The sequence below is a fragment of the Staurois parvus genome, unplaced genomic scaffold (assembly GCF_062004578.1).
Source record: "Staurois parvus isolate SC_StPar_1 unplaced genomic scaffold, SC_StPar_1.0 ptg001467l, whole genome shotgun sequence".
Lineage (NCBI taxonomy): Eukaryota > Metazoa > Chordata > Amphibia > Anura > Ranidae > Staurois > Staurois parvus.
This window is the reverse complement of record NW_028319263.1, coordinates 216,763-224,870: the sequence shown is the minus strand read 5'-3', so window position 1 is coordinate 224,870 and position 8,108 is coordinate 216,763.

The following is an 8,108-nucleotide window of genomic DNA, read 5'->3' as shown; positions in this document are numbered from 1 at the left end:
CTCTTATTTAATAATTTTACCTACAGGTAAGCTTATAATAAAGCTTACCTGTAGGTAAAATGAATATCTCCTAAACAGGAACCATTTAGGAGATATTAGCCCTTTCTGATAGCCAGCGCATGCGTGGCATACCTGTTCCATTCCTTCAGAGCACTGTGCTGTGGCCCGAGACTCCTGCGCACATGTGTGTGAGTGACATCCTTGCGGCTCGGCCAGTGAGCTGGTCAGAGGTTGTGAACCCAGAAGGAAGACCAGGTGAAGATGGAAGCCCACTCCGCTGGAGGGCTTTGATTCAAGGTAAAAAAACAAGGTCAAGGTTATTACCATCAGAGTGAGTGGAGAACTGCATCCATTGTGTTATGTCAAAAGATGAGGTTAAGTTGAAAAGTGGGGATGTAGCATCACCAAAAATGATTGTGGAGAGAAAGTAGGGTAGCTAGGCAGAGAAGTCAAGAAAGCATGGCCCAAGAGGCTGAAAAATCACTGCAGTCCTTAGAGAAATGGGAGAAAAGAGACAAATACAGTGAGTCTCAAAAGAAGAGAAGGATAGAGATAGAGAGAGAGAGGGGAAGGAAGGACTTGAAAGTTGCAAAAGTGGGGATATAAGCAAACCAACTCCACCTCCTTTCTGACCACTGAGTTAGTCCAGTGGAGGCCTCCTGTCAGGGTCCTGTCCACAGCAGAAGTTCTGGCGTTTCTGCCAATACTCTACATGGCCGCAGAAGGACACATCAGCATCAGTCTGGTGCCAGACGGCCTTTATAAGGAGGCTCATCACTTCCTCTGGTTGCTGGATGATCTCTAGCTCCCCGTGGTTTGTTCCTGTTTCCTGTGGCTTGTGACTTCCTGATTCCGACCCGGCTTGTACTTGGACCTGTCTGCTCTACTGAACCCCTGATCTGACCTCGGGTTAGCTAAAGGATACTCTCTCTCTCGCTCCTCCATGTATGACCTCGGCTATCCCACCTGACCACGTCTGTTCTGTTTCCCACCCGGTACCTGACCTTGGCTGGAACTGACTAACCAGCAAACCTCCAAATCCCGGAAGGCTTGCATACCACGCACAGGCGCCCCCAGTCTGCAGATCTATCTCTGTGCACCAGCTGTGCTCCTGAGTGGACCACCAACCAACACTCCTACAGGCGACCTGTGCAACTTTGGGCCTGACTCCCGCTGTCCCACTCTCAGGGGAGTCCGGAACTTAGCCGCAAGGGAAGTCCTCTCTCCATTGGCCTCCATCACCAGGTACACGATACCTCCATGGGAGAGGGCTGCTGGAGAAGTCTGACGTTTGAAACCAGGGTCCTGTAATTGCAAGTAGGTTAAGAGAGTGGGAGACAAAAAGGTCATGGACAGAGGTGTGCTTGTTACTGACAGAGCGGGCATTCGAGAGGGTAAATAAGAAGAGAGGGGGGTGGGAGCAGGGAGATCGAGATAAAACTGAGTGGATTGTGGCTAATGTTAGATAAAGGAGGGTGCTGGGTGTGGGGGTGAGATACTGGAGGACCATGATTAGGGGAGATATCCCCAGAGGTTAGAAGGAGGGTGAGGAAAGGAAGATGGGAGTGGGGTGTATATGAGTGCACATATTTCCCTGTCCTTGTATTAGGGTCAGCAGGTGGGTTAAGTATTTGCAGGTGATGAGGACAGTAGAACGGAGAGGGTAGAAGTGAGGGTGACATGTACAAGCTTTGGAGTGGAGAGGAGGGGTAAAGAAATGACAATTTGAGAACAGAAGATACTAGTATGAGAAGGAATAGTAGAGGGGCATATTAAAGGGTGGAGGAAGTAGGAATCAGATTTGTAAGAGAAGCTTTCCAGGCCGTTGGTTCTTTTGTAGTCAGTCCAGAGTGGAGTTCTTAGTTGTATCTTCTTGCTGATTTAGTTATCCTGCTGTAGGTAAACTGCTGTGTTCAACTGCTGAACACTCCTGCAGAAAAAACACCCAAGCAGGAAAAAATGCCCTAACTGACTGACTGTACCCCCGGTTTGTGACTTTGCCCATAAGCTGATCTAAATTTATAGGGAGATGATCAAATGAGGAATCCTTTCCCGCCCCAATTAGGAACTGATAGGGAACACATGAACTGGGGGGGGATATATCTTTCCAATGTGTGACAAATCCTCTCAGACAGTTGTCACAGGGACACATTTTCCCACCTGTTCTGGTGGCAACCCAAAATTCTGAATATATAGTCACTTTCATTTCCTGTGACATTGGTGATTAGAGCAATCAGGGAGAGGCAATATAGTGTCAAGCAGTTATTGGGGCTGCATAGTAACTAGGGATGCACTGAAATTTCAGTGGCCGAAACATTTTGGGCAAAAATACTCCTATTGGCCTTTAGCCGATATGAAAATAGGCAGTGATATAGGTGCCGAAAATCACCCAGCCCCCGTCGCCCCTCGCTGCTGCCCGGTGGTTCTCAGGCTTACCTGAAAACCCATCCAACGATCCTGGCACTGGGCATAGACATCAGTGAAGGAAAGATGGCCTCCACTCGTCTCTATGCCCTTAGAGGGCCGGAGCAATGTCATTACGTCTCTTCCGGTTCCGGCACCTTGTAAACAAGGCCTTTTTTTTGTAACAGCCTCCCGCCCACCATGTAAGGAAATGACGTACGGGTGGCAGTTCTCTCATTCTGGGAGGACGTCATATTATGTCCTCCCACTCTAACCGCGTATGCGGGCCCTGGGGGCGTGCCATGTGGCGATTGCTGGTGAACTGTATCCCTGCGGTTCTTTACCACATGACAGGCTGTGTGCAATCAGAAACGACTAAGTGCTGGACCTGAAGTGGAAGGATAAGAGAGATGTTTACGTTCTGTCCACCATCCACAATGACACCTCGGTGGGAATTACTGATAGACAAAGCCCAATACAAAAGCCTGCGGCCATCGAAGATTATAATCTCTACATGGGGGGATTTCAACGATCAGATGTTGCAGTCCTATTTAGCAACAAGAAGGTCCAATTTCTGGTATAAAAAAGTTGAAATCTATTTTTATTAATTTGTCTGTTTAGAATGCGTATGTCACCTACACCAAATCCACAGAAAGACCCATTGCCTTCCTCAAATTTATAGTTTTAAGTTGTCATGTCCCTTATCTATCAGCAAGGATCCCCCCCAGAAAGCATTTGTTCCGATTTTGTGAGCAGACTTCATAAGCGCTAATTCCGTGAGAGAATTCCACCAACAGAAGCAGGTCAAAGACTCCAAAAAAGATGTTGGTTATGCAGCAGAGAAGTTGGAAGAGACACAAGTTTTCACTGTCCCCAGTGTCCCTCCCAACCAGGCCTGTGCATCGGAGACTGCTTCTGACGTTTTCACACCTTACTAAAATAGCCCATATTTCAAACAGCCTGCCATTTCCCCATTTCAATATCTCTGCTGATCATTTGCCTGCTGTCTCAACCAACCATGTCACTGCCTTCTACCTCAACTGACCCCAGCCTGTTTATCAACTATGCCTTTGCCTGCCATTTGCATTGTATATCCACCAAGTTTCTGCCTTCCACCTGAACTGACCCTGGCCTGTTTATTGACTATGCTTCTGCCTGCCGTCTGGATTATCAACCACGTTTCTGCCTTCTTTCTGCACTGACCTCGGCCTGTAATCAACCATGTTGTTTGCCTGCCGCTTGGATTGATCTTTTGCCCTGCTACTGTAGTAGTAGAATCACAAGATAACACAGGGGTCTTACATATGTGAGGGGCTTCAGAATAGAGTTCTGAGTAGACAAACCAGTTTTGGATTTTCTGCCTGCTGCCTGGACCAATGCTTTGGCTGTGCTGACCATATGTCAGGACTCCAGGTATGACCAGAGGTGTGTGGACCGACACAGGGAAACACGGACTTCAGGTATAGCGTGTAACACAATATAATTTATTAAAGACAACACAAACATAAACGCAGTGCAAACAATCAAACTCAACACTTACATAAATATGTACAACCAGGTGCAATAAACCTTAAACTAATAGGTACCGGTGCAGTCAGGGCTGGAGAGGTGGAGCCATCAGGCAGGCCGAGCCCACAGCACGGATTTCCTCAGGGCGCGGGGTCTAAGTCCCAGCCTGCTATTCACCAGGGCCCCTGATGGTGGGGATGGACTTGGTGCAGACTGAAACCAGGTCACGACCCCTGAGTGCGTCCAGCTGTGGTACAGAGTACTGGCAGGGGAGTGCAGGAACGGAGTCTGATGGGAAGAGGCAGGCAGACTTACTAGAGGTGATCCGTGTGGGATGGATGGATCGTCGAGTGAAGTAAACGTAGTCAGACAGGCCGGGTCAGTATCGTGCAGGCAGCGTGGTACAGGAGGAGCAAGCAGAGAATGGTCGGGGTCACAAGCCAGGTTCAGCAGGTAGCGGGTAGCGCGGTACCGAGTATCAGGCAGAAGGATGGTCAGGCAAGCCAGGGGTTCAACAGGAGATGGTCAGCAGAGGTCAGGATCAAGCAGGGTCAGCATCAAGGCAGGAACACAGGATACCAGGTACAGGGGCTCATGGGAAACATACACCAAGGCCCTGATCACAGGCCTGGTCATTGCTTAAATACACCTCCTGCAATCAGCCCCAGGTGTTGGCTGACTGCAGGAGTGAGCTTCTGGCTGCTGAGAGCACCCGCTGGTCAGCCCTGTTACTGCTGCCCACACAGCAGGTGAATCCCACCACCAGTGCTGAGTCCATTCCTGACACCATATCTCTGCCTACTGCCTGTAATAACCCAGGACATTTTATATAGCATATTCCTGCCTGCTGCCTGGACAAATACCTTGGCTGTGCTGACCATATCTCTGCCTGCTGCCTGTATTGACCCAGGATATTTTATGGACCATGATCCTGCCTGCTGCCTGGACAAATACTTTGGCTGTGCTGACGATATCTCTACCTTAACCATACTTTGGCTGTGCTGACCGTATATCTGCCTGCTGCCTGTACTGACCCAGGATGTTTTATGGACCTTGTTCCTGCCTGCTGCCTGTGCTGACCTGGATCAGTGCTCTCCTCATACCACAGGTAATCTTTTGTTTACATTGTTTTCTATACAGTGTTTGTTTATTTTTATGTTACACTGTTTGTTGCAATGTTGGGCACATAATCTGTACAGACATTAAAAGGTCTTACACATGTGGTATCCTCATAATCAGGAGTAGCAGAATGTATTTTAGGGAGTAATTCTTGGTATGTTCATGCTGTTTTTTTAGAAATATCTTATAGATTGACAACTTTTGTGTTAAAAAAAAAATACATTTTCATTTTCTTTTCACATTTTCCGAAAACTTGTGGAAAAAAATTAAATGTTCAAAAGACTCATTATGCCTCTTAGAAAATCCGTTGTGGTGTTTTCTTTCCAATATGGGGTCATTTTGTGGGTGTTTCCACTGTCCTGGTGCTCCATGAGCTTAAAAAAAAAACAATGACATGTTCAGAAGACTCATTATGCCTAAGAATATATACATTGGGGTGTTTGATTCTCAAAATGGGGTCGTTTTATGGGTAATTCCATTGACCTGGTGCTACAGGTCCTTCAAAAGTGTAATACGTAGTCAGGAAATTAAATGTGTAATTTATACCCCTAGGCCACCTGATGGTGCTCCTTGCATGTTGGGCCTCTCTATTTAGCTAGGCTGTGAAAGTCTCACACGTGGTACCCCATACTCAGGAGGAGTAGCAGAATGTGTTTTTTGGGGTGTAGTTGCAATCATGCATATGCCATGTGGGAGAAATAACCTTTCAATATGACAATTTTTTGGAACGAAAAAAAAAATCTTCAGTTTCAATAGAATTGTGGGAAAAAATTACAACTTCAAAAAACTCACTACGCCTTTGACTAAATACCTTGGACTGTCTACTTTCCAAAAAGGGGTACTTTGGGGGGCTATTTGTACTGTCCTGGCTTGTTAGTGTCTGAAGAAATGAGATAGGACATCGGTACATCCAGTGTGTTCAATTTTTAATGATTGGTACCGGAGCTTGTAGACTCTATAACTTTCAAAAGACCAAATATAGACTGATTTCAGTTATTTTTTACCAAAGAAATGTAGCAGTATAAATTTGGCCCAAAATTTAGGAAGAAAAATTACTGATTTGAAAATTTTACAACAGAAACAAAGAAAAATGTGTTTTTTTAAACATCTCCTATGGATTAGGGAATCTCTAAATCCCTGGCAGAGGAGCAATAAACTCTTTTGTATACTATGGTTGAACTATCTTGAACGTTTCCTGGTTTTGTTCTCATATTCTCTTTTAAACAGTATCTAAAAATTTCAAGATGGGGGGTGCAGCCAAGATGAAAAACTGAGCAGATGCTTGACCTGGAGCTCTGCTGAAACCGATTGTGTTTTTTTCCCCTTCACATCTGTGATTTTCTTACTTTCTGGTGCAGTGGATTCTACTCCAGAAGCTTCAGAAACCCTTTGGGAAGCCTAAAGGCGGCAAAAAACTCTGTGTTCCCCCTCTTACTGAAGTTTTGTCCAGTCCACATAGAAGTACACATTGCTGGGAGCTGTGGGGATGTTTCCAATATGGTCTCCCAGACTGATCCTGTGGATGGCACGGATTCCCTGTCGCCTGTTCTGTAGGATGGTATGGAGGCCATTACTGCTCTTCAGGTGACATTGACCTTCAAGAGTGATGTGGTGCTATTGGGAGTGGGTTTGGATGTCTACATGTGGGAAAGAAGTTGATCACCATTTGAAATTACATTTCACAAACTGACAAATTTCCCAGCACACTTACCAGCTAGCCTGCAAACAAACCAAAATGACCTTGCCTAACAATTTAGGTTAACCATTAGCCGCCTGGCCAATAGCCATTTGGCGGCCAGAAAAATGCTGTAGATTTCTGGGTGGATGCCATATGGCGTTCTCCCGGGCATGCGCAGTTTGCGCGCTTGCAGAGCCGCGCAGTGGCGTGATCTCTCACCGGCCGTGTACCTCGGACACGGCCAATGACAGATCTGAGTACTGGCCCCCCTTGCCGGTACCATGTGACCTGCTGTGACCAATCACAGCAGGTCACATGACAGTTGTAGACAATGGATGGCTTCATTCATGCCATCCATTGTATACTAGTGTCTAGCTGTGAATGGTCACAGCAGGTCACATGCATATGTCATGTGATTAGCTGTGGCCAAATCACAGCTAAGCACAAAAAAAAAACCCTAAATGAATCGATGTCATTCAGGTAAATGCTTGCTTATAGCAAATTGTGTAAAAAAACAAAATACTGATCACTTCCCCAAAGTAGTACAATGTTACTATGGTAATATTGTACTACTTTGGTCATAGTAAAATATGAAAAACAAATCTTAAAAAAAAGAAAAAAAATTAATAAAAAATTAAAAATAATAATTAAAAAAATATATTTTTTTTTTCATACTGTCACCAGTCAGTGTCCCTGATCACCGCCATGCCAGTTATATGATGACGCTGTACTGCACTGGTGACAGGATGTAAAAAAAAAATAGTGAAAATAATTTTTTCAATTTTTTCATTTTCAGAAAAATTATAACAACAAAATACAACTTAAAAAAACTCGCCATTCCTCTTATGAAATATGTCGGACTGTCTACTCTGCAAAAAGGGGTCATTTGGGGGATATCTGTCCTGTCCTGACATTTGGGGAATATCTGTACTGTCCTGACATTTGGGGAATATCTGTACTGTTCTGACATTTGGGGGATATCTGTCCCGTCCTGACATTTGGGGGATATCTGTACTGTTCTGACATTTGGGGGATATCTGTACTGTTCTGACATTTGGGGGATATCTGTCCCGTCTTGACATTTGGGGGATATCTGTACTGTTCTGACATTTGGGGGATATCTGTACTGTTCTAACATTTGGGGGATATTTGTCCCGTCCTGACATTTGGGGGATATCTGTACCATCCTGACATTTGGGGGATATCTCTACCGTCCAGACATTTGGGGGATATCTTTACCGTTCTGACATTTGGGGGATATCTGTACCGTCCTGACATTTGGGGGATATCTGTACTGTCCTGACATTTGGGAGATATCTGTACTGTTCTGACATTTGGGGGATATCTGTACTGTCCTGACATTTGGGGGATATCTGTACCGTCCTGACATTTGGGGGAT